The sequence below is a fragment of the Bos javanicus genome, chromosome 8 (assembly GCF_032452875.1).
Source record: "Bos javanicus breed banteng chromosome 8, ARS-OSU_banteng_1.0, whole genome shotgun sequence".
NCBI classification, from domain to species: Eukaryota; Metazoa; Chordata; class Mammalia; order Artiodactyla; family Bovidae; genus Bos; species Bos javanicus.
The window spans coordinates 88910366-88937860 of record NC_083875.1 but is presented as its reverse complement, the minus strand read 5'-3'; the positions used below and the strand labels follow the sequence as shown (position 1 = coordinate 88937860).

At 44.8% G+C, this 27495-nt stretch overlaps 1 long non-coding RNA gene across 1 annotated transcript in view; it reads left to right on the top strand.

The window, feature by feature from the left end:
- LOC133253073 (uncharacterized) overlaps window positions 1-26839 on the top strand; it is a 29775-nt gene extending 2936 nt beyond the window's left edge. Inside the window, exons 2-3 of the long non-coding RNA XR_009738169.1 lie at window positions 22716-22857; window positions 26706-26839. This is a non-coding gene — a long non-coding RNA (uncharacterized LOC133253073). The remainder of the gene's footprint in view (window positions 1-22715; window positions 22858-26705) is intronic.
- The last annotated feature ends 656 nt before the right edge of the window (window positions 26840-27495 follow it).

Below are 27495 nucleotides of genomic sequence, written 5' to 3'. Positions count from 1 at the left end.
AGCCACATTTAGCATCTCCAGTCAGGTGGAGGGGGGTGTCCCTGCCCCCTTGAATTGGGACACATGTTTGATTCCCTCTGGGAGGCCTGTTTCTTTGCTGGGGAGTCACAGACAGGCCTGACTCCCCTGCGCTCCCTTGTGTGGGGTCTTGAGCACATGGCCACTCTCCACTGGCTCTGGCTCCCTTCCTCTGGAGTTGCTCCATGAAGACTGTAACTCAAGTGAGTCTTGCAGTTGGATGCACTGCCCCTTGAAACATCTCTGGCAGCTCCTGGATTCCAGGAAGAGGCCTCCTCTCCCAGAGCTGCAGAGCTGAGTTGAAGGGGCCGCTTATGGGCCTGGCCTCTAGGGGAGGAGGGTTCTGTGGGGACGTGACCTTGCTGCAGGAAGGCAGCCAGGAGCCAGGCAGGAGCTGGCCATGGAGGGACTTGCAGATTGGCTTGGGGTGTGTGGGATAGAGGAACACACAGGGGGAAGGGCCAGTTCCAGGCCTTACTGTCGAGGGTAGCCACAGAGGTTGGGTGGCCCTCTCATTGGGATCATTGACCGCAGGGGTCACACAGGTCCTGATGGCTCCATAGTGCCCATTGCAGAGCATGAGCAAGACTGGCTCTGGGGACAGTCAGAGATCCCAAGATGTGGGCACAGCGTGGCCTTTCTTCTCCAGCAGTCTTGCCACTGTGGCTGGCGGGGAACCCACTAGAGTGGAGTTGGGAGGTGAGAGAGATGGAATGGGGAGGGGGATATGGAGTGGAGGAGATGAAGATTGCCAGGGAAGTGGATGGAAGGTGGAGCTGGGGGAGGTGATGGGGTGGGATGAGGGTGGAAAAGATGGGATGGGAGAGGTAAAAGTGGGAAGGAGGGCAAGGTAGGGGCATTTCTAGTTCCAGGTGAGACAGCCCTACCTAGGACAGGTCCGACAATCTCCATTTCCTTTCTGCCCTGATGTTCTGTGACTTAAACAGCAACTAGGAAAGCTGATGCAAAACTCTCAGGACAGCACAGAAGGAAACCAAATTTCACATTCATTGACAGCTGAAGCCTAGGTGAGGCGGTGACACTATGGGGTGGAGGCTCTGGGCTGGGCCCCTTCTCTCAGAAAGCTCACCTACCTTGGCCCATGTGCCCCTGCAGCACCCAGACCTGTCGGGTCTTGGGCACAGGCTCTGTGGGTAGCCCTGATACTTGGGGGTGCTTTTCATGGCACAAGAGCTGTCTGAGGCCATGACCAGCTTTGTGGTGCTGCTCTGATCTCACACCCTGCTGGAGGACAGGCCTCCTACCCCTCTGCACAAATGGGTGGAAAGGTGCCCCTCCTGCATTGACAGAAAGCAGCTTGGCCTCCAGGATGGAAGAGAGCCCTTGGTGTCTTTCTCAAATTCATCCCCATTTGGGATGAAACTTTTGAGGTTTGGGAAAGCCATGCTGCCTCTTGGATTATGGGGTTTTCCTGGTGGCTCAGATGGTAAAGAGTCTGCCTGCAACACAGGAGACCTGGGTTCAATTCCTGGGTTTGGGAGATTCCTTGGAGAAGAGAATGACAACCCCACTGCAGTATTCCTGCCTGGAGAATTCCCATGAACAGAGGAGCCTGGTGGGCTACAGTTCATGGGGTTGCAAAGAGTCAGACACAACTGAGCAACTAACACTTTTCACTTCCTAGGTTTGGGAAAGCCATACTGCCTCTTGGATTACGACTGTCTCCTTTGCTGCATATCTTTCACTCCTTAGTTGGATGTGGAGGATGTGGATCCTCTAAGGAATCTAGGGTGCTGACATCCTTATCCATCTGGATAACTTGTAGAACAGGCCCTGAGAGGTCTGTGCTAGAGAGGACTGGGAGGTTGAGCACCTTCAAGCAGAGTGGAGGAGAGCATCTCTCAAGCCTAGTTCAGGCTGTTGATGTTTTCGGGGCCACCAGGGCTGGGCATAGGGGAGCAAGTGGATGGCTGTGTTCGGGTTCTGATGTGGCTGAGTTTTGGCCTCTGAGCGGAGCCGAGCCCCTGGGATCCCAGCGCTGACGTGGGCTCCAGTCGCATCAAGGGGAAGCGTGACTCAGAGGAGCACCTGGTAATGCAAGCACTCCTGGCCTGTCTCCAGTGAATGTGTTGGGAAATCTGGGTCAGTGTAGCTGGGCCTGGGTGAGGTGGCCGTGGTGGTTATGTGCCCACAGCTTTGAGGGCACTATCTGGGCCATGTACTTTTGGCTTTTTGCCCCCTTACCAGAGTCTACAGCACTGAATACACCCGCTGCCTTCAGTTGTCCAACAGCCCCTACCACCCTGCCCTGGGCAGTCCATCTGGGAGCCTCTTGTGATCTCTCACTTACGGTTAGTTTTATGTGTTAATTTACCTGGACCAGGGGTGCTTATATGTTTTGCCAAACATGATCCTGGGTGTACCTGGGAGGGTATTTCTGGATAAGATTAGCACTTGAATCTGTAGGCTGAATAAAGCAGATTACTTCTCCAGTATGGTGGGCCTCATCCAACCAGTTGAAGGTCTGAATAGAACAGAAAGGCGAAGTAACAGAGAATCTTTTCGTCCTGATTATTGGGCTGGGGCATCAGTCTTTCACTGCCTTTGGACTCAGGCTGAAATACTGGCTCTTCTTCAGTCTCAAGTCTTCCAGCCTTCAGACTGGAACTTCCACCATCACTTTTCCTGGGATTCAAACCAGAACTACAGCATCAGCTCTCCTGGGTTTCTAGCTAGCTGTCTGCAGATCTTGGGTCTTGTCAGCCTCTGTGATGATAGGAGCCAATTCTTTATAATAAAACTCTGCATGTGTGTCTATGCCCGATAGGTTCCATTTCTCTGAAGATCCCTGGCTAATCCACTCAGTATTCTTCATCACTAAATTCATGGCCCTCATGCCTGCTCCCTACTTGGGCCTGGGACAAAGACGCAAAGCTGCCCTCTATGCCCAGGTGTTAGGATGGGACAGTGGACAGGCTTGGTTACCCCATAACAAGGCTTAGCTTTATGTGGAAGGCCACTGCAGGCCCAGTCATGGCAGAAGCAATATTCAGCAGATACCCTTGCATGTCTAAGGGCTTACAAAAATTTATAAATCCTAGCAAGGACATTTTTGCTAAATGATGACCTAAAGTTAATCTGGATTTCTTGGGAGAAGCCTAAAATATGAGAGCATAATAGAGAAGTTTAGATGTAGTTTGGATAGAAAGCTGAGAGTCCTTTTACTCCTGCACAATTTGAGTCTCAGATGGTGCTAGCTACCTTATTTCCTGAGTGTGGGAAGTGTGGGAAGGGAATAAGAAATTTTATTTTAAAGAAGTGCTAATCTACCACATGAGTTTGACACAAGATCCATCTGAAAACAAAGGAAGCAAAATAAATAAATAAAGTATATTTAAATCTGAAAGTTGGGGTTGTGGGGCTGGCAGTTCCAGTAGCATTCACATTTACAAAGAGTATTTGGAAATCCTTTAAGGAGGAGCTGTATGAGAGGTTATAACACACACACACACACACACACACACACACGCGCGCGCACATATGCATGCACATCCACACACAGACAGCCCACCTATACTATTTATGTATTGATGCTGCCTTTCTGAAAGCACTTTGAAATTTGCTGGCGTGTGGTGATGTAAGTCTAGGAACTTGTAACAGGCCCTTCTACGAAAGCATGTTTATGACACTGCAGATGACAGAGTGAGAGCTGGGAGACTTCTTTTTATTCTTTTTTTTTTTAATTTATTTTTTAATTGGAGGATAATTGTTTTACAGTATGTTGGTTTCTTCCATACAATGAGAATCAGTTGTAACTATATATATATATATATATATATATATCCCTCCCTCTTGGCCTCCCTCCCATCCTCCCACCCCTCCCCCCTTCCCACCCCTCTAGGTTGTCACAGCACTGGGCTGGGCTTCCTGTATTACACAGCAGTTTCCCACTAGCTACCTATATTACACAAGCTAGTGTATATACGCAAATACTACTCTCTCAATTCCCAACACCCTCTCCTTCCCCCGCTGTGTCCACAGTTTGTTCTGTCCACATCTGCATCTCACTTCTGATGAAACCACTGCCAACAGAGGACAGTGAGCACAAGAACAAGCAGCACAAATGCAAAAGTCAAAGCGAGAGCTGAGGACCGGCTCCATCTGCAGCCAGATCAGGATGGAAAGCTCTGGGCATTTCCAGGCTCAGACTTGTGGCTTTGCTGCTGGTGATCAGAGCAGAGGGCCATCCCCATGCTCAGAGAACCCTCCTGTCCTCCCTCAGGCATTTAGTCCATTCTCACTGACCCAGAGCTAAAATGCCTCTTTGCCTTAAATATCTCGGGAGGGAGACATGACTTTGGTCTTGGTTGTGTCCTTCTGGCCGCTTCCTCCAGCCACTAGCAAAGCTCCCATTTTGTGAGGCTGATGGTTCCAGCTGTGAGATGAGTCTCACTAAATAGTTTATGAGAAATGGCTATTTTTATGTGAGCAGAAAAGGTCAGTTCCTGGAAAGCTGGGGCAGCCCCTGTGTTAGCAGATGAAAGAATCGCTCCAGGAAGCCGCCGCCCTCGGGCTGGTCCTCACTTCACTGAAGCCACTGCCCAACCACTGGGAGATGTGGCTCAGGGCAGCAGCTTCTGTTGAAAAAAGTGACTTATCTCCAGTCCACATTCGCTGCTTTTCGTTTTCTGACATTTAAGAAGGAAATCCTAAACTGGAGAGGAGACCGGAGAGGAGTTTTGATGCAGCCTGGTTTAAATTGGTTCTCAAAGTGGGTCCCTGGAAACTGGTTAGAAATACATGTTTTCAGACCCACCCACCTGCTGAGTGGGCACCTCAGGGGTGGGGCTGGGACCTTCTAAGTCCGGAACACCCTTGCCCCTCACACACCAACCCCTTGTCTGAGCAGGCCTGGCTCGCTCCCTATCACTACATTCTTTATTTCTTTGATAAGACTGATCACAATCTATATTGGTTTTCCCTGGTAAATGCATTGATTCTCACCTATCAGCTCATCAGCTTGAAGGCCAGCAGGGCTGTCTTTCAATTGCCAGTGTTACACCCTGCCAGGAGCAGATCGTAGGCTCATATTTTGAGTATGAATGTGTGTGTGAATTTTCTTAGCTTCTCATTCACAATTTGAAGGTAGATTCTGCTTCAAAGATCTGTGGCTAGGATGAGGGCAGGCAGCACCTGTAACCCACCTAGCCTACGTTCCTCCTATTAATGACCTCTAATAAATGCTAGTGACCTTCCTTTACATCACACGGGCAAGGGAAAAAAAAATGAGTGGGATAAAGGGCAGACGGCAGCCCACTGGGTAGTAGGTCTTGCTCTGTCCCTGGGGAATTGAGGATGCAAACATTGGATTGCTGAAAAGTGCTAAACTTACAAGTTCAGAGACTACAGTTTGGATCCCTAACCCACCATTTCCAAGGTTGCCCCTTGGGTGTTTCACTGAACCACTCTGACCTTCAATTAATTTCCTTATCTGTAAAACAGGGTAATAAGAAATGTTTCCCATAAAAAAAATTTCATACACAGAGAATAAACACATGGATACCAAGGGAGAAGGGGAAATGGGATGAATTGGGAGACTGGGACTGCATAATACAGGGAACTGTCTTCATTGCTCTGTGGTGACCTAATTGGAAAGGAAATCCAAAAAGAGGGGATATATGTATACACGGTCTTCCCTGGTGGCTCAAATGGTTAAGAATCTGCCTGCAATGTAGGAGACCCGGGTTCGATCCCTGGGTTGGGAAGATCCTCTGGAGAAGGGAATGGCAACCCACTCCAGTACTCTTGTTTTGAGAATTCCACGGTCAGAAGAGTCTGGTAGGCTATAGTTCTGAAGGTCTCAAAGGGTTGGACACGACTACAGTAGAACAGTAGAAACAGTAGTTACAGTAGAAACTAACACAACATTGTAAAGCAAGGATATTCCAATAAAAATTAAAAAGCATTTAAAAATCTCATACAGATTCACATTTCCAGGCCCCTTCCTGGATTAGAGATGGGGGGAGGCTGGAATTGTATCTTTAAATCAAGCACCCCAGTGGATTCTTCTGGCAAGTTTGGAAAATACTGACACCAGATGCTTGCTAAGGTCTGGCTCTACGCTATGATCTATACATTTAGATAAATAATTCTTGAGAAATAAGGTGAGGTATGATAATGATTTTGAAATGATATGCCTTGTATTTACTGAATATCACTCATTGTGATCCTTGATTTTCATGTGTAATCACTTGAGGGGCACAGTTTGCATTTTCCTTTGCAAATGAAAACCTCTCCCAGGGTTGCTCCTCAGTGCCCTTGGCCATCATGACAGGTAAGAAAATCTTATGTCAAAGGCTCAATGTGTGTTGTCATTAAAGGAAGGTTGACTCCAAAGCATGTGATACATAAGGAAACTGGATCAGGATTCCAGAAACGGAAAGACCTATGGTGACTCAGATGCTAAAGAATCTTCATGCAATGCGGGAGACCCAGGTTTGATCCCTGGGCCAGGAAGATCCCCTGGAAAAGGGAATGGCAACCCACTCCAGTATTCTTGCCTGGAGAATCCCATGGCCAGAGGAGCCTGGCAGACTACAGTTTATGGGGTCGCAAAGAGTTGGACAAGACTGAACCAACTTAGCATACATGCATGCATAGGCTGACATACAAGCTAGCCCTTGAAGGCCAAGGAAGCTTTGTATAAGGAGGACCATGAAGAGGAAAAAGGACCTGAAAATGATAGGAGGAAATTCCTACACTAAGCAAGAATTTGGGTGAAAGTGTGCTATGGGCTGATTGGTTTATAGAGGCACCATCATTTCTGGAGGACAGGGCGTGCATCAGGGTTGATGGGAAGACGGGGCTCTTGGAGGGACACTGAGACCACACTTTGTGCCTTGCTTAAATGATACAGCAGAGTTCTCAGAAGTTAGTGATTCAGGCTGTTGGCAGACAGGGCAGGTGTGCTAGGAAAAGCTCTGGTGGGGAGGGTGGTTCAATCTGGCAGACATGGTCTTGGTGAAGCAGTGGGAATACTGAGGGAATGTTCTTGGAGTGAACTTTCAGGAAAATAAAGGACAGACCTTAGCATTTGTGGAAACAGGAGTAGGAGGGACAGCTTCAGGAGTACCCCAGGGTTTCCCACAAGGAAGAGCCCAGAGGGTAGCCTCGGGACCACAGGGTGACGGTGAGCTGGAGCTGATGTGGGAGCAGTGGGAACTTGTGTTGAGGTCAGGGTGGGCTGCGCTGGTGTGGGCTGAATGCAGACAATTGTAAAATTGGATTTGATTTACAAGAAGAAATCAGGGTTCATGATAGAGAATTCTGGAGTCTCTTGCATTGAGTCTGCACTTCAGTTTGGGTAGAGTCATCATAGTAACCGTGTCCCGAGAATCTGACATATTTCTTGTTTGTTTAGATTTTCTTCAATTTCTTTCAGTAATACTTCATTGCTTTTAGTTTCCTTTTCAAAATACAACGGATATGTTTTAATTTGATAAAGTAAAATTTTAAAATAGTGTTTGAGAGAGGTAACTTGAGTGCTCAGTTACTCAGTCGTGTCTCGACCCCAGGGACGGTAGCCCACCAGGCTCCTCTGTTCATGGGGATTCTCCAGACAATTGGATGAGATTAATTTGCTGGAAAAGCTCAGCAGTCCCTGTAGAAGATACTCCACTATTTATTTCTGCTCATACGAAATGCATCCTCATCATGGGACCATCCCTTTGTTTAGCACATACCAGATCATGCAGACCCCTTTGTTGGGGCCCCCCAGACTCAAGTGACCATGTTGCTGTGACGAGGCCCAGGAATGTGTGAAGTGACATGGACTGTTGGAGAGTTGTGAGAATTTAGGCCAGGCCCCCTGGGGAGGTGACCTCTCAACAGGTCCTCTCAGGCAACGGGCACTCTGAGCAAGGGCGCAGTTGGGGAGCCATGGAATCCAGGCCCCACCTGAACTTGGCTGTGCCAACAGAGCCAGTATGGTGGCTTAGAGTTGGTGAGAAGGAAGGTGGTATGAGGAGGTGGGAGTTGTGGGCAGAGTCCTCAGTTGAGACCACAGGAGCAGACTGGGGACATCAATCCCAGGCACTTCTTAGAGATCCAGGCAGAGGAGCCCCAGCCTCCTGCTAATGGATCAATGGTTCCCCCCAAGAACTCCTCAGCCACATCAGATTCTGAATCTTATTCTGAATGGATTTTAGTGGGGTGTGCTCTGACTCAGATGTTCACAGTGTCTCTTGTTGAGCTGAAGCAGGGGCCACAGGGACCCCGCATAGGACTTCCTCATCTACCCAAGGAGTGAACACTGAGGACGTGGGGGTGCTCAGGGAGAGGAATCTGCGTGTCTGACTGTCAAACTTTGGGCTCACTCTTAAAAATCATGCAGAGCCCCTTGAGACTTTTGTTTGTGTAGGTGCATCGAACAGTATTTACTACATGAGCTATCAAAATGGAAACAGTCTTAAAACACAAGTTCTTTCACATGGATGTGGTTGCTGGAGTGACGGGCTTGCCAACGCTTCACGTGGCCTCCAGAAATGTCCACTGCCCACCTCTTCATACGCACTGGGGAATGAGAATGAAAGGGGAATATCATGTACTATTATTATGAAAACAATCTTGACTTTACGTGGCCCTGAGAGGGGCTTGGGGAACTCCCAGGGGCTCCCAGGCTGCACTTGAGCACTGCAGACTCAGGCCAGTGCTTCCTGTTTCTCAGGAGGTATCTTGGGGGTTAGGACAAGGGCTTCTCCCACTGCAGACAGGGCGTAGGTCCCACCAGCTCCCTGCACTCTGCAGAGCAGGGCCAGACTCCGCCCACTTGGGAGGTAGTGAAAGTGAGGGGCCCACCCTCTTCTCTATTCAGGTTCTGAAATTGAGAAGGCACACAGTTGAATGGGAACCTCACTGCCATTTTCCTCCTGACAGAGGCTACGATAGGGACACAGCATGGGGTGTCAGCCTGGGAGCCTCCAATGGGCCCTGCTGTTGCTGTTGCTGCTGCTGCTAAGTTGCTTCAGTCGTGTCCGACTCTGTGTGACCCCATAGACAGCAGCCCCCCAGGCTCCCCCGTCCCTGGGATTCTCCAGGCAAGAACACTGGAGTGGGTTGCCATTTCCTTCTCCAATGCATGAAAGTGAAAAGTGAAAGTGAAGTCGCTCAGTTGCGTCCGACTCTGAGCGATCCCATGGACTGTAGCCCAGCAGGCTCCTCCATCCATGGGATTTTCCAGGCAAGAGTACTGGAGTGCCAATGGGCCCTAGCCTTGGGCAAACCTGCTGGGCTCCTGTGGGTGGGGCCAGGGCTCCCTGTGCAGCAGGCAGGCCCCACCTGGACCGAGGCGGGATGCAGAGGGCCTGGCCTGCATGTGCCCCCCTGTTATATCCCCTCACCCTCAACTCCAGGGCCAGGTGCAGAGAAGACAGGATGTCTATCTTGCCCTCTGTGTCCCTCACATCAATTGACAGCTAACTGAAGCCCAGTTGTCCTCTCATGTACTGGATTCGTTTTCTTCCCAGTGAAGGTCTGGGGTTTTAGTCCGGGGCTTCAGCCTGCCTGTGATGCGGTGCAGCAAGGAGGTGCCTCTGTTTTGCTGATGTGTGGTGGTCGTCCTTTCAGTGACAACAGCTTCTATGGCCTGCTTGTGCTCCTGTGTGGGGCATCCCTTGCTCATCACACTCAACCCTCTGTCCCTCGTCCTCTGGGAAATTTCTCACAATTCAAGTCCAACTGGAGGACCTTCTACATGTTGTCCAAGGGTGTGTGTGTGTGTGGTCTCACAATTCTCATTTTACCATCTTGGTGTAGTTTCTGAATTGAGTTTTTTTTTTTTTAAGTAAAATATATTTCCTAAAAAATAAAAAAAATAAGTTTTTTTGTTTTTTGGGCTTCAATATCACTGTGGACAGTGATTGCAGCCATGAAATGAAAAGATGCTTGCTCCTTAGAAGAAAAGCTATGACAACCTAGACAGTGTATTAAAAAGCAGAGACATCATTTTGCTAACATCTGGATAGTCCAAGCTATGGTTTTTCCAGTAGTCATGTATGGATGTGAGAGTTGCACCAATAAAGAAAACAGAAGAATCAATGCTTTTGAATTGTGGTACTGGAAAAGACTCTTGAGAGTCTCTTGGACAGCAAAGAGATCAAACCAGTCCATCCTAAAGGAAATTAACACTGAGTATTCATTAGAAGGACTGAAGCTGAAGCTGAAGCTGAAGCTCATATACTTTGGCCACCTGATGCTAACAGCCAACTGTTTGGAAAAGATCCTGATGTTGGGAAAGATTGAGGACAGGAGGAGAAAGAGCCGACAGAGGATGAGATGGTTGGATGGCATCACAGACTCAATGGACATGAGTTTGAGCAAACTCTAGGAGACCGTGAAGGATAGGGAAGCCTGGTGTGCTATAGTCCATAAAGTTGCAAAGAGTTAGACATGACTTAGCGACTGAACAACAACAGCAACAAAATTTCCTGGAAGAGTTGAGTCTCTCATTCTCACAGGTTGTGAATGGCCCTAATGAATGAGCTGATCGTTTCTCCCAAGAGCAGCTTTACCCAAAGTATATGGGATGATATAGGAGGAGAGCAGATGGATTCAGGGACCTGGGTTAAGGGACCTGCAGAAGGGCATGGCATCCTGTCAGAAGCAAGAGTTGTCCCCTGGGCAGTTACAGGGGCAGGGGAGGGGGCTGTTCAGGGTCATCCCCTACCCTTGAGCCTTTCCCTGTGGGTAAAGGACTTTGGTTCTCTTTTCTTACTGACCTTTAGTCCTTATGACTGAAATAGCCCAAGTTCTGGGATGGGAAGCCCAAGGCTCCCTAAGAGACTGGTCATTTCTCATCAGGACAATAAACCTGAAGACTTTTTTCCTGCTGAGACTCTGAATGGCCCCTCATGAGCTCAGTACAGTCTGGCTGTGTGGTCCTTTTCTCATCACAGAGAATGCCTGCCTTTCAGGACATGGCCCTCTTAGTCACTATCAGGTTTTAAAAGACAAAATAAATTTCATGCTCCTTATAACCCCAGAAGCAGCCGTAATTCCCATGAGGGATACGTGAGCATCTTTGTCACTCCCTAAGCTCACATATGCCATTGCCAGAGGAAGTCACTGTTTAGTATACAGCACTTGGGGGATGCCTCAATTTGTATGTGTTATGCACTTTTGCACAGATGGAAGCTATAAGTGGGTACTGTTTTGCTTTCAGTGTATGTGTGTTTTTCATCACATTATATTCTGGACATGATTCCGTGTCAGCACATGTTGATTCGCCTGATTTTTTTTAAGAGACCACAGTGTATTCCATAGTATGGATTGGGACTTATTTAACCAGTTTTCCCTGGAAGGATGTCTGTCTACTTGTCTCCAGCAGAAATGTAATATATTTGAAAATAAGATCACAAAATTGTATTGAAGCAAGGAAATGCCACCAGATGGTAACTCAGATCCACAGGAACAAATGCAGAAATCTGAGATGAGAACTGGAAGGTTAATAACTCCATTACTGTATATGTGCTCTCCTTTCTTCTTATAAAGACATTAAGCAATCAAATTTAAAAAACAGCAAAGGATCTGACAAAATGTTTCTCCAGGGAAGATATAAAAGTGGCCAATAAACACATGAAAAGATGCTCAACCTCATTAGCTAACAGGGAAATACAAATCAAAATTACAATGAGCTATCACTTCACACCCAGGAGGATGACTGTCATCATAAAGACAAACAATAATAAATATTGGTGAGGACAGACACCAAATAGAAGAGAAATGGAATCCTCATTCCCTGCTAGTGGAACTGGAAAACAGTCTGAGAGTTCTTCAAAGGGTTGAACATAGGTTAATGCATGACTGCTGCTGCTGCTGCTGCTGCTAAGTTGCTTCAGTCGTGTCCGACTCTGTGCGACCCCATAGATGGCAGCCCACCAGGCTCCCCTGTCCCTGGGATTCTCCAGGCAAGAACACTGGAGTGGGTTGCCATTTCCTTCTCCAATGCATGAAAGTGAAAAGTGAAAGTGAAGTTAGCCGTGTCTGACTCTTTGGGACCCCATGGACTGTAGCCCACCAGGCTCCTCCATCCATGGGATTTTCATTTCTGAGGCTACAAGCAAGAATAAAGAAGCACATGTCCACACAAAAATGGACATACCCAAGTTGGTAGCAGAATTATTCAGAATAGACAAAAATGGGAGCTAATGAATGGATAAGTAAAATGTGGTACCCACATACAATGGAGTATTATTCAGAAATGAAAATTAATGAAACTCTAATACACACTATAGCATGGATAAGCCCTGAAAATATGGTAAGTGAGAGAAATTAGTCCAAAAAGCCCACATAGATAATTCAGTTTATATGAAATATCCAGGATAGGTGACTCTAAAGAGTCAGAAAATAGAATAATGGTTGTCTAGGGCTGGGATGGGAGAGTTTAGGGCAATATGGGCAATGACTGCTGATGGATGTGGGATTTCTTTTTGGGATAATGAAAACGTTTTAAAATTGGTTGTGATTATGTTTACACAAGTCTGTGAATATACTAAAAACCACTGAACTGTTCAGTTAAAATGCACTAATTATAAATATGTCCAGTTAAAATGCATGATTTACAACAAGTTGGCTCAGTGGGTAGAGTCTTCCAGCAATACAGGAGACAAGGGTTCAATCCCTGAGTCGGGAAGGTCACCTGGGGGAGGAAATGACAATTCACTCCAGTATTCTCACCTGAAAAATCCCATTGACAGAGAAGCCTGCCCGACTACAGTCCACTGGGTCCCTAACAGTCAGACATGACTGAGCATTCTACTGGCTTGACAGGTTAGACGTATATAACCTGTCATAATATATATGACAGGTATATATATGACCGTATATAATAATAATAAACTGATCTACCATTTATCTATTTCTGCCTATCAGTCTTCTATCTACTCATCTCATGTCAACTTTGGCTTCGTGACGGATTGGTGAAACTAGGACTGTTTGGATGGTTTATATTTAAGCATGTTAACCAATTTTCCTCTGCTGTTTTCCCACTACTGTTTTATTTAGGGTGTGCTATTGATGTTAACACTATAGTTTAGTTCTTAGATTATTCCAGGATACTGAGCAGGGGTTTTTATGGAGCTAGGTGAGGAGAAAACAGCTCTCAGCTGTAGATCTAGTGACAGATGAGACCCGGGTCTTCACTTCTGGAAGAGGTGGGTGTGTTCCCTTGAGGTGGGAAGGGTTGCATTTTGAAGGAGGAACGGATTGGGGCTGTCATTTGGGGCGTGATTACTGTGAGAATGGCATGGAAGGATGTTGAGAAGCCACAGGAGGGCTCAGAGGATATGATGGCTCCACTCTTCCCTCCTAGACAGCCTTCCTGCATTGCAGTGACAGGAAAGCTCAAATGCATGATTCTGAGACCCCTTTCAAGTCAGGGCTTCTATATTTCATTTAGGTTTAAAAGTCAGATGACTTGGCCTGAGATTTGCAAGGCAGAGGGCCAAGAGGGCTGTACTTTGGCCACAACTATTGTTTCTGCCAACAAACATGGCAGTGGAGATGGTGACTTGCTGACGAAGGGATGAGCAGGGCAGAGCAAGGTCCAGTTTCTGGGGTTGCGAAGCCTGACCAGCAGGACACAGGGCACTCATTCGATGGGTCACAGCAGGGTGGTGTGACCCTGGAGCTGGCAGTGGTCTTTCCAGTCAGACTTTCCTGATTCTAGTGGCTTTCTGATGGAGGCAGTTTCTTGGTTGTGGCGTTCTCCATATTGGCAGTGTCAGGGTGGTGCTGGAGAGCCAGTGGGTTTCTGACTGAAGAGGGAGAAGCAGCCCCTTCCTGGCTGCTTTGGGAGCTGTTCTCAAAAGCCCATCCCGGTGTCTGTTTCTCTGGCCCTGCCTGGACTTCTGTGAGCCACTCAACAGTCCACAATGAATCTCTTTCTGTTCTAAACCAGCTAGAGAGGATTCTGGTTTTTGTAACTGAACCCTGACCGATACAGTGAATTACATCAATGGATTTCTTAACACTGAACAATTTTGCATTACTGGAATGAACTCAACTTGGGTAGAGTGTGTTCTCCTAAAACACTACTCAAGTTATATTTGCTAATTCTTTACGAAGATGTTGACATTGCTTTCTCATGTAAGGCTGGTCTACTTCTATTTCATATTAGTTAAGTTATTAGTGTCTTGCTGACCTTGGGGAAAAAAAAGAATCTGGATGATTTCTTTCTTTGCTGTATTCTTGAATAAGCTGTGTTAGTAGTTATTTATTCCTCGAAAATTTTGAAGATTTTCCACATAAAACTAGATGAGGCATTTTGGGATCAAAGTAGCTTTTATTTCTGCAAATTCTTCCATTGTTATTGATTTGTTAGATTTCCTAGTTCTTTTTAGGTTGATTTGCCAAATATATATTTGTTGTTGTTGCTGTTCAGTCGCTAAGTTGCGTCCAACTTCTCCACCCCAAGGAGTCTGCTAGGCTCCTCTGTTTATAGGATTTTCCAGGCAAGAATACTGGAGTGGGTTGCCATTTCCTTCTCCAAAATATATGTTTACTTATATAATATTCTATTTTAGATTAAACTGAGCCATCTCATTAAAATTATTTCTTGTTTAGTAATATAAATATGAATGGCCAACAAGTTTTTCTCTGAATATTATTTTGCATGTTTCTTTTTGTAACATATAGTTGGATTTTATTTATTAACCTATTCTGAACTTCTTTCTATTTTAAGCAAATAAGGTTATACCACATTTATGAACATATCAAATCAATTTGGTCTTTTTAACTGGTATCTACTGTTTATTTAAAAATATTTCTCTTGCTTTCTCTCTTTTGTTCTGTAGTCTTTTCCTTTTTGTTTACTTTGGTAATTTAGATACTTTTTTTTCTTATTTTGGTTTTCTTTAAATAATGCCCAAATGTCCAAATTTTGAATTATCATTGTTAGAAACATCAATAAGAACAGCAACACTATTTATTGAAATCTCACTAAAAAGCATGAGCAAGTTAGCTCACCTTTACCTCCTCTCATCTTTCCTTCCTCCATCACGTGTGGACTTTTTGCCCTGTTCCAGTATGGGCAGGAACAATAGGGATACATTTTGAAAGCATGAATAAGATTTAAAAATATCTACTAGTTAATATTAGTAAAACTAATAATTCTTATTAATCATTTTCTCTTGAAGCCTTTACACATGAATTTCAACCCACATCTTTTTCACTGGGAAAAAGAGAATTGCTTTGAGAGCATGACATAGACAAGTTTCCAGATGCCAGAAAGAAGAATCAGATAGACTGGAGTCCAGATAGACCTGATTTCTGAGGGAAAAGGGAGGGTGGTTGGTCAGCTGTGTGTTTTCTGCCTCTGTTCTCTCCAGACAAAAATGATGCATGTGAGAGACTCCCAGAAGGGTGGAATCCAATTCCTTTTGGGTCTCTTGGCGGATACCACTCAATGAGGGCCTTGCATAAAGCTGGGAAAGCTCCCCTCCACAGGGGAAATGTCAGTGTTGCATATTTAGATGTGTCAGCTGCACCACATCCCACCCACCCTCTCCTGCCCACTGTACCCTTGATCCCAGCATCATGAATGAATTGTAGAAGTTTCTCATTCATCTCACTGAGAACAGAGCGAGCAGCTTAGAACCGGAAGTCAGCAGCCGTGGAGTGACATAGTGAAAGGCAAGATGATCTGGTGATACACACGTGTTTTTGAAATATGCTTTTAAAATTTCAGCTATTTTAGGCTATTTCCTGTTTTATTATTGTTATTGATTTCTGACTTTGCCATCTGATAAAGAATGTGGTTTACATGATATTGATTTTGGAGCATGGATTGAGACTTCTTTTGTGGCCCAGTGGGTGGTCTCTTTTAGAAAACATTCCAGGCATACTGGAAATGCACAGTTGCAATTTCCATTTGTTGGGTGCAGGGTTTTGCATATGACTCCTAGATAGATAGACTCAACAGGATTCAAAACAAAATCCTAAGTTTTTCTTTTTGCATTTTCTGGGAGAGTAATATAATCTCTTAGTATGATTGCATATTTTTCACTTTCTCTGGGAAATTATGTTAGATTTGTTTTAATTCTTTTGATGCTCTACTGTTAGTTCTTCCCAAAGATAATAGTTTTATAAATTCTTAGAAAGTTATTCTTTCTATCATTAAGTTATGATTTTCTTTGTTACTCTTTTGTCTTGATATCTATTGTGTCTGAGCTACTCAGCGTGTGGTATTCTGTTATGGAAGCCAAAGCAGTCTCATATAACTATGCTTAACTTTGTAAGAAATTGCTAAACTGTCTCCCAAAGTGGCTGTACCGTTTTGCTTTCCCACCAGCAATGGATGAGAGTTTCTGTTGTTCCACATCCTCACCAGCATTTAGTGCAGTCTGTTTTTGGATTTTTGCTATTTTAATAGGTATGTTGTCATACCTCATGCTATTTTTTTTTTAATTTTTTTTTTTTTTCCATTTGGCTGTGATGGGTCTTAGTTGCTGCATGTGAAATCTGGTTCCCTGACCAGGGATGGAACCCAGGTCCCCTGCATTGGGAGCATGGAGTCTTAGCCAGTGGACTAGGGAAGTTCATCATTGTTATTTTAATTTGTAATTCTTTAACAACAAATTATGCTCACCATCTTTTCATGTGCTTATTTGTCATTTATATATATTTCTTTATGAGATGTCTATCCAAATTTTGTAGTCATTTTAAAACAAGTAGTTTTTTAATTAATAGTGAATTTTCAGAGTATTTTTGGCTATACAAGCTGCTCAGTGATAAAGAATCTGCCTGCAACTCAAGAGATGTGTTCAAGAGACATAAATTCGATCCCTGGGTTGGGAATAACCCACTCCAGTTTTCTTGCATGGCTTTCCTGGTGACTCAGACGGTAAAGAATCCACCAGCAATGTAGGAGACCTGGGTTCGATCCTTGGGTTGGGAAGATCCTCTGGAGAAGGGAATGGCAACCCACTCCAGTGTTCTTGCCTGGAGAATCCCATGGACAGAGGAGCCTGGAGGGCTATAGTCCATGGGGTCGTGAAACAGTCAGACATGACTTAGTGACTAAACAATAAACCAACAACAATTTACTGAAGATGAGTTGACTATATGCATGTCAGGTAACTCTAGGCTCTATTCTGTTCCACTGTTTTTGTCTAATCCTTCATCACTGCCGTGTTGCCCTGATTACTCTAGCTCCATAGTACGTGTTTAAGTGAAATAGTATCAGTTCTTCCCCTTTGTTCGTCTGCTCCTCCTCTTCTGCTTCTTTCTCCTCTTATTTTTTTAATACTGTTTTGGATATTTTAGATCTTTGACTATTCCGTATAAACTTTAAACTCAGAAAATAGTTTGCTGATATTTTATTGAAATTTCATTGAATCAATCAAGTTGAGAAGAACCCATTTCTTAACAATATTGAGTTTTCCAATCATAATCTTTGATTTTTATCCCTAAAAATTTGTCATTTTCTGCATATACATTCTGTGTATTTTTGGTTAGATTTATACATAAATTCATTTTTGGTGCTATTATAAATGACACTGTGTTTTTTATTTCAAATTTTAATTGCTCATTACCAGGATAGGAAAGCAATTGACTTTTTACATTAACCTGTATACTGCAATCTTTCTATGCTTGATTATTAATTCCAAGATGTGTTTTGATGTTGTTGTTCATTCTTTGGGATTTTCTATGTAGTCAATCATGTTATCTGTGAGTAAAATCAGTGTTATTTCTTCTTTCCTAATTCATTCTTTTATTTCATTTCTTCTCCTATTGTATGTATTAGTTGGCACTTCTAATACAATGCTGAGTAGGAGTGGTAAGAGGAGACATCTTTGCCTTATCTCACATCTTAGGGGGAAAGCGTCTACTTTCTTACTATTAATTAACTATGATATTAGCTATAGCAGCTTTCTGCTTCAGTTTGTTTTTTTTTGTGTGTGTGTGTAGGGGGGTATATGTTCTTCTCAAGGTGAAGAAGTTCTACTCTATTCCTACTAGCCAATTTTTTTTTTTAATCATAGGTGATAGGTGATATCACAGATAGGTATTTTTTAAATGCTTTTTCCACATCAGTTGATATGATGGTATAACTTTTCTTCTTTTGCCTGTTGATGTGATAGATTATGTTAATTGATTTTCAAATATTGAATCAGTCCTGTGTACCTCACAATCCCACTTACTCATGATGTATAATTAAATTTTTTATTAATTATTTGAATGACTATTTAGATAAGATCCGTATAGTTAAAGCTATGGTTTTTCCAGTAGTCATGTTTGGATGTGAGAGCTGGACCATAAAGAAGGCAAGAATTGACGCTTTTGAACTGTGGTGTTGGAGAAGACTCTAGAGAATCTCTTGGACTGCAAGGAGATCAAACCAGTCAATCCTAAAGGAAATCAATCCTGAATATTCATTGGAAGGACTGATGCTGAAGCTAAAGCTCCAATACTTTGGCCACCTGATGTGAAGAGCCGACTCATTAGAAAAGATCCTGATGCTGGGAAAGATTGAAGGCAGGAGGAGAAGGGAATGACAGAGGATGAGATGGTTGGATGGCACGAGTTTGAGCAAGTGCTGGGAAATGGTGAAGGAGAGTGAAGCCTGGCATGCTGCAGTCCGTGTGATCGCAGAGTTGGACATGACTGTCAACTGAACAACAACATTTAGATAAGATTCTTATATTGGAAAAGATTGCTATGCCTTATAACTCTCTTTTAATCTGTGACTTCCCTCTTTATCTTTCTGGCTTATTTTCGCAAATTCAGTCATTTGCCTTATAGAATTCCCAACTGTTTGGGTCTTGTTGATTTCCTCCCCATATTTTTATTTAACTTACTTGTTCCTCTGTCTTTGGTATTTCTTACAAACTATTAGTCGAATTCAGAGACTTATTTTGCGTTTAGATTGAATTGATTGATTGATTTGTTTGGGGGCAAGACTATTTCACGGATGGTATGTACTTTCATCAGACAGTATATAATATCTGCTTGTCTGTCTTTGCAATGTCAAACGCCACTGATGTTCATTTCCCCAATACATAGTCTCATTAACAGTACAAAATTTAGATTTCTAGTTCCAGCATTTTTTTCATCATTTGGTAGCTGGAATATTGCTATGAAGAGAAAAGTTTCTCTCATTAGCTACCTAGTGAAAGAGTTTATTTAGGGAAACCAGGATAAATCTTTGATTCTTTCTCTTTAGTTGCCAGTTTTCAAAATAATGAGATCATTCCTATAATAACTTTTGAAGAAAGTACTATTATGTACTCAATGATTTAAATATCTTCTTGTGTTTTAATCTCCTGCTCTGTCCTTATGATCTTTGGTGTTGCTCTTACTGTTCCTTCCATGGTGATTAGATCCCATTTTCAGTGGCTCCTTATTTCCTTTTTGCGGTAACCTCATGTTTTATTAGTGTCCTTGCTTTCAGATCAGAGCAATTGTTCCCTCTGTGTCTTGTACACTTTCTGCTCTCGGTGCAGAGTCAGCCATTCCTCAAGGAGCCTTGATCCCTTTTTGTGGGAAATTCAGAGATTGCAATCTGCACACTTAGCAGAGTTTTAACAAGAAATTGGAAATGGCGTGTGGAGACCAAGCCTTGAGCAGACTGGGGGCCCGAATCACGTGTGGGAGGACTGAGTCACGTGTATCCTGAATTGTGAAAATATTCCCATGGAATGACTTTGTTTTTCTTCTGCTGGGGGGCCCAGAGGTTTCACCCATACAGGACAAGTTTTCACATTCATTTCTTGGCTTAAGATCCCCCAAACCATATGAACAGTGCAGATTTGGAATCCTTACGTGCATGTGGTACAGCCTGAGGTTTTGATTTCTCATGGGAAACCTTTTTCTTCTCATTCAGGGCCCCAGGCAGATGGCAATCCTGCCTGACACATCCCAGGACTGGCAGCTGGAATTCCTCTAGCCTCCTCTTTTCACAGGGAGGGATGGTCGTTTATTGTCAGCCCTTCCGTTCTCACAGTTGGGCACTGGGATCTCAGTGGCCTGAGTGGGTCCGTGTGCCGCCTCCCACCCAGAATATCACTGTGCCTATTTCCAGGTGGTGGGGCCTTGGGGAGCATAGCTTTCTGTTCCAGTTTTGCTTCATTTCTGGTATCTAGTAACTGACTCTTCTCTCTTCAGAGCCTGGTTAAAGGTTTTTAAGACAGTCATGTGAAGTGAGAGTTGCTTAGTCATGTCCGACTCTTTGTGACTCCATGAATAAATAGTCTATGGAATTCTCCAGGCCAGAATACTGGAGTGGGTAGCTGTTCTTTTCTCCAGGGGATCTTCCCAACCCAGGGATTGAACCCAGGTCTCCCGCATTGCAGGTGGATTCTTTACCATCTGAGCCACCAGGGAAGCCTAAGGATACTGGAGTGGGTAGCTTATCCCTTCTCCAGTGGATCTTTCTGGCCCAGAAATCAAACCAGGTCTCCTGCTTTGCAGGCAGATTTTTTTTTTACCAGCTGAGCTACCGGGGAAGCCTTGCTGCTGCTGCTGCTAAGTCGCTTCAGTCGTGTCCGACTCTGTGCGATCCCATAGACGGCAGCCCACCAGGCTCCCCTGTTCCTGGGATTCTCCAGGCAGGGAAGCCTTAAGACAGTCATATTGAGCATATAAAATCTGTTCCCTTTTCCACCTTCTTGTTAACCTGGGCACCATAAAATTGTATGTTCTCTTTTTCCATCTCTGGTGGGATTGCATTTAATCCATGAGAGCAGGTCATGGGGAACAGCTCTTTCTCTTGGGATGCTGGCTCCCAGCTGGATTCTCTGTGTTGAGGGGTGCAGTGGGGGGAAGACGCCCATAGCTGGAGGTTTTGATGTTTATGCTATTTAACATATCAGTGCAGTCACCTGCATGGACCTTCTCCTGCCTCTTGGAGGCTGGGTGGGTGACATGTGTCCATTGCTCAAACACCTGTCTCAGAGTGATGTGGGCTCCTGGTGTATGGTGTTGCCCTCATGGATGGAGAGCTATGTCTCCTGGGCGCTTGCCAGGTGTCTTGGCCAAAGCCTCCTCTGCCATCTTCCCATTCTTTACCAGGTCGCTTTTTAAAAAAGATGTTTTTTACAAGCAATAAATGCTGGAGAGGGTGTGGAGAAAAAGGAACCCTCTTACACTGTTGGTGGGAATGCAAACTAGTACAGCCACTATGGAGAACAGTGGGGAGATTCCTTAAAAAACTGGAAATAGAACTGCCTTATGACCCAGCAATCCCACTGCTGGGCATACACACTGAGGAAACCAGAAGGGAAAGAGACACGTGTACCCCAGTGTTCATCGCAGCACTGTTTATAATAGCCAGGACATGGAAGCAACCTAGATGTCCATCAGCAGATGAATGGATAAGAAAGCTGTGGTACATATACACAATGGAGTATTACTCAGCCATTAAAAAGAATACATTTGAATCAGTTCTAATGAGGTGGATGAAACTGGAGCCTATTATACAGAGTGAAGTAAGCCAGAAAGAAAAACACCAATACAGTATACTAATGCATATTTATGAAATGTAGAAAGGTGGTAATGATAACCCTGTATGCGAGATAACAAAAGAGACACAGATGTGTAGAACAGTCTTTTGGACTCTGTGGGAGAGGGAGAGGGTGGGATGATTTGGGAGAATGGCATTGAAACATGTATAATATCGTATATGAAATGAATCGCCAGTCCAGGTTTGATGCATGATACTGGATGCTTGGGGCTGGTGCACTGAGACGACCCAGAGGGATGGTATGGGGAGGGAGGTGGGAGGAGGGTTCAGGATGGGGAACACGTGTATACCCGTGGCAGATTCATGTTGATGTATGGCAAAACCAATACAATATTGTAAAGAAATTAGCCTCCAATTAAAATAAATAAACTTATATTAAAAAAAAATAAACTTACCAAAAAAAAAAAAAGATGTTTTTTAAGAACATTACCACTAAATACCTCACATTTTCTTATCATCAGACTGTTTTCCTCTGAAGGAATCACTGTCTTCAGAGATATCAGTGCCAAGTGGTGCCTGGAAGGCATTTGGGATAACACTTGACCCACTAGTGAGCCCGGGTGGATGGAGCAATGATGCTGTCTGGGAACCTTCCCAGACATGAACACAAAGGCCGGTATTCTTTTCTCTCATTCTGCGCTGTTTCCCCTGACATGTTTTAGTACTGATTAGGGACCGGTGGGTCCCTTTGTTCTTAATTAAAAGTGGTTGTCTGTAAATATTCTACCTTTCTATTTTGTTTTCCCTCAAACTTAAAAAGGCAGAGGCCCAAGAAGACAGAATCAGAATCTTGTATCACAGTCCATACTTCCTCCTGAGAGCAAGGGCCACTTAAGTGGGACTTTTGCAGCTCACATTTCCTCTAATTTTAATAGTACAAAGGTCTTCTCAAAGGCAGTTATCAGGTACCAAGGGACTATGCATACCCATAGTGGATGCTGCTGTGTCCTGTGGCCTCCCCCAGTGCAAGGTTTCTAAGGAGCCAGCTGGTGATGCATTCAACACAGGTTTGTATAAATGGTCCATTTGCAAGAAAAAATGTGAGATTTTCTGACCTAGTAACTGTTGCTTAGAAACTGTTGTCCACAAAACCTAGAATTCAGGAAAGGGCATTGGTGAAAGGGAATAAACTTTAGACCTAGATACAAAAGATGCAGGTGAAAACCCTAGTCCCAGTAGTGGGATGTGACCTTGGTACATTTGTTTAAATTTATCACAGCTTGTCTCATCAGCAGGCCAGCTCAGGATCCAGGGATATCTACATTGTGGGAAATGCTGTGGATCCAAGGATACCACAAGGAGAAGAGATGGGCATCTGCTTAGCATCCAACACTTGAGGCCGACAATGAACCTGACAGCAGGTAAGACTCAGAATATTTGTTTACGGCATGCTCTGTGGTCCCAAGCAGACTAACAGGTCCTTGGACTAACAGCTCTCCTCCGGGCTGGGCTCTTTAGGAGTCACCTCTATTTCCATCCCACTTTCTAGTTCTCAGTAAAGGCTGGTTCATGGGCAAGTAGGGGGTCTGATGAAAAATATGAACGTGACCAGCATGACTTTGTTCCTTTTTGTCCAATACAAGAATCATACTGTGCTGAAACTGATGATGTGTTGATCGATGCAGGCAAGCAAACCAGATCTCTCTGTGCATGGAAAGTTCTCTTCTTTCTTCCTCAGCATCTACAGCTGTGCCTTTCACTCAATGTGGACAGTTCTGTCCTTCAGGGGCCAATAATATTCGGTTCCTGCTTTGATACTGCAGTTTGGATGGCAAGGGATACTGTGTCCTGATCACTTACTCTTGCCAGACTACTTTTCTGCTGCTGGAAATGGAGACATAAAAGACAGGTTCGAACTCTCCCAGGGCTGCAGCTTGAAACTTCTAACTACACTCCAGGAATCCTGCAGGAATGTGGGTCAGTGGTTCCCTTTGGAAAGAGATGAACACAAATGAATTTATTTTGCCAAATGCTTGTTTCTGGATCACGGTGGAAATACTGTTGGATTTCAACACAAAAAAACCAAACGGCAAATTCGTGTTTGCTTAGCCCAAACAAGCTCCTTGCATCTCCCAAGCCTCAGTTTCTTCATCTGTGAATTAGGGATGGGAACCTACCATGACAAGGTTGCTTGCTGGGCTGGCTGAAATGACATACTGGAGTGACAGGATTGCTCATCTGTTCCACATTATTGGGTTGACACCAGATGGATTTGTTTCACCACAGTTGTCCCGCTTCCCTGAAATGCCATTTCCCATGGGACAGAAAGCTGGGGCCATCTTAATGTATGTTCCTCTGAAGTTAGGTCTTGATACATGGAAAGTCATTTTGTTCAATTCCCATTTCACAGGCTCCCAGTTTTCCGTGAATGGAGACTTCATGCATTTTTTATCTCTGATTAGAAAAACTCCAAGTCCCAAATAAGGACCTTTAGTGAAAACTTGAGAGATTTTAGCTTCAAATCCAGAAACAGTTAAATTAGCCAATGTGATAACCGCACTCTGTCCCAGAATGTTGAATATCACAGGCTTCAGAGTTTGTCTGCAAGTGGTATGTAATTAGGTCAGCAGAGGAGTGGAAATGCTGGTTAATTGCTTCAATCTTTTTCTCTTTCATTCTTCTAAATGCGTTTCAATTGTCTATTAACTGGAATGTTTTTCTTCCCAGAAACAGTGAGTGTCTCAGAGGTTCCCATGGGGTACCCTGTGTTTGGCAGTGTGCAGAAGTTCTGGGGGCGCCCTGCAGTTGGGGGTGGGCAGAGTATCTGAAGGGGCACCATGCATTTGGAGGGCACCCTGTGATGGCTCAGATGATATGGAATCCACCTGCAAAGCAGGAGGCTTGGTTCAATCCCTGGGTGGGGAAGATCCCCTGGAGAAGGGAATGGCAACCCACTCCAGTATTCCTGCCTGGGAAATCCTATAGACAGAGGAGCCTGGCAAGCTGCAGTCCATGGGGTTGCAGAGTTGGACATGACTGAGAGACTAACACTTCCACATTTCCACGGTGTTTGTGCAGAGCTGCAGGAACTTACAAATTCCTCCTTCCTGTCACCCAGGCAGGACTGCTTTTCTTACAAAAAGGATTGATAGTAGTGTGGGTTTTAACTGCCAGCAAATATGAGGAATTTGTACCTTAAGCTTTCTTTGGAAATGTGTCATTCCCAGTATGGGTGTGGAGCTGCTGTATCTGTTTACAGCTCTCTCTCCTTCGCTGGTTCCTCAGAAATCACCCGGGTCACTCTGGCATCCACCACTCAGGGCTACAGGAAGATTTGTCTCCGTGCTGCTTTACACTGAAAAGCCCAGCTACCTGCTTACCAACACAAGCTCGTTGTGTTAGCAGTACATAGCATTAATTCCTTGTACTGCTTTAAATTTCTAAGTGAGGCAGGCCCACTCCTTGAACATGTGCCTTGCTCAAGCCTACAATTTATCTCCCCGATGGCCATTCTCTCCTCCTCCTTAGTAACAAGAGCTCTGAGTTTTAGCTGGGACTGTTATGGCAGTCAGTGCCACGTATCCCTGCTCCTTTATGGCTAGCTATAGCCATGCTCCTGCATCCCCCTCCTTGAGATGTGGCCCTGAGCATTGTGTGGACTCCGGAAGCATCATGTGCTTCCCTGGGCAACAGCCTGAAAAGTGGATGTACAGAGACTTCCTTGGGAGGTGTCATCCCAGAGCAGCGAGGGTCAGGAAAAGGGACTCTGGCAGGAGAGACAGAGATGCCTCACTGAGCTGTTCAAAGCTTCCCAGAGAAACGTGCCAGTTTACTCGGTCATCCGGAACTCGTCTCCAACATAACAGTCCATCTTGGGGAGAGGGGAAGGGAAACCAGTGTATATGCCAGCATCCTGTCTCAAACCTCTTGTTTGTCAAATTTTAAACCATAGGATATGACCTCCCCACTTCTTCTCCTGTTTGTATCACTTCTGAGGTAGCCTTGGGGAAGGCCAAGTCCCACCCCCAATGATGTGGGGCTTCATCTGAGCCCAGCAGTGAGGGGAAGTGTCAGACTCTTCATGGGTACCAGAGTTGCTATCATGCTGTCTGGTGGGAGCGATAGAGTCTGTGATTCAGCCTGCCTTCACCCCAGAGAAACTGAGATAGCCAGTCTAGGAGAGGAGGTGACAGAGAAGCAGCTGAGCCCTAACAATCTAGGGAAGGACAAAAACTGGGTTTAGTACATGTCCTTAAAAGGAGTGGGTGTGCACTGGAATACAGATGTGATGGCTGGAGCTCTGGCAGCCATTTGGAAGCTCAAGGAAGAGGCAAAATGCTTATAATGATTGGGTATAATCTAGAATAAAGCTCATGCTCCTGATAGTATTTTGAATTTACCCTGCTAGTTAACCAAACTGGTGACCTCCATACTTCTTGTACAGGTCTTGTTGTCTTTTACAAAAAAGAGACACAGACTTCTATTTTGTTAAAGCTAATGGGCTTCCCTGTTGACTCAGATGGTAAAGAATCTGCCTGCAGTGCCAGAGACCTGGGGTTGATCCCTGGGTCGGGAAGATCATTGGAGAAGGGGTTGACTATCCATTTTAGTATTCTTGCCTGGAGAACTCCATGGACAGAGAAGCCTACAGGCTACAGTCCATGTGTTCACGAAGAGTTGGACACAACAGAGAGACTAACATATTTCCTTGTATTTAAAGGCAAAACAAGTTTCAACTACTGTAGCACGTGATAACAGTTTGTTGGATGAATGAATAAATGTCCTGGTTGATTAATGCTTGTCATATATCCAAAATAGTAGGTTTATTGCAGTGTATTTGACACCAGTGTTTGTCCTCTGCACCTGTGTGAATCCTGCCTGTCCCTTAAGGCTGGGGACAGCCTTGACCCAGCACACGTCCATGGTCTTTGCATTAAAGCACTTTCCTTTCTTTCTGTTTCCATGTTTCCCTACATTTTCTTTTCTTAAATATGAACCCAACACCTCCACCTACATCCACTCAGCAAATTCTTCCCCTTTGTCTAAAATTCCGTATACATGTCACCTCCTTGTGAAGCCTTCCAGCATCCTCCTGGGCAGGGAGCACTTGCCCATGTTCCTCCAGCACTCAGAGCACACACAGTTCCTGCCTCCGCTTCCCTGCCTGGCTCCCTGAAGTTTCTGCATCATCCCTTCTCTCTCCTCACACCTTCCACCCATCCTTTCCCTTCCCACTCTTTACTGAAGACATGATTTACATCTTCCACAGAGAAAGTACAAGCCTCCAGATATGAACCTGCTCTCCTCCACATCAGTCAGCCTCCATGTGCAGCCGTGGGCACTGCCCTGTCTCCTGGTGATGTGTCAGCCTCCCGCAGGGTGAAGACAGCCTTTACCACTGGGTGAGCCATCAGCACTCCTACAGAAAGCTAGAGTCTCCTTCATTACCCACACTCATCGGCTCTCCTTAACTTTGTTGTAGCAATTTCTCCTCTTCTTTTGCACCATCAATTCTTCTATCTACAGAATCATTCTCATTAGCATTTACACATGCTGTAATAAATCTCTATCCACTCCTTCCAGCTGCCGCCTCATTTCTCTGCTCTTCTTTATAGCAAAACTCCTTGAACAATTCTGTTTTCATTTCTCTCCCTTTTCTCCTTTGAGTCCATTCCAGTCCAATTTTTCTCCCCTCCAAGGTCACTGTTGACCTTGACAAAGCTAAATCCAGGGGTCAGTCCTGGCTCCAGCTATCCATCACTGCATGACAAAAGTGCCCCCCAAATTTAAATAACAATACATTGTGATGAATCATGATTTTGTTGGTTGACTGGGCCCAGCTGATGGTTCTAGCTGGGCTTCTCATGTCGTTGCTGTCACATGGTTTCTGGGGCTGGAGTCACCTGAAGGCAAGACTGGGCTGTGCATTCAAGATGGCACACTCACCCAACCAGCGGTTGGTGTTGCCCATGGGCTGGGAGCTTGGCATGACCTTGACCACAGAACCTGCCCATGGCCTTGCCATGTGGCTTGGACTTCTCATTGAGTGATGTTGGGTT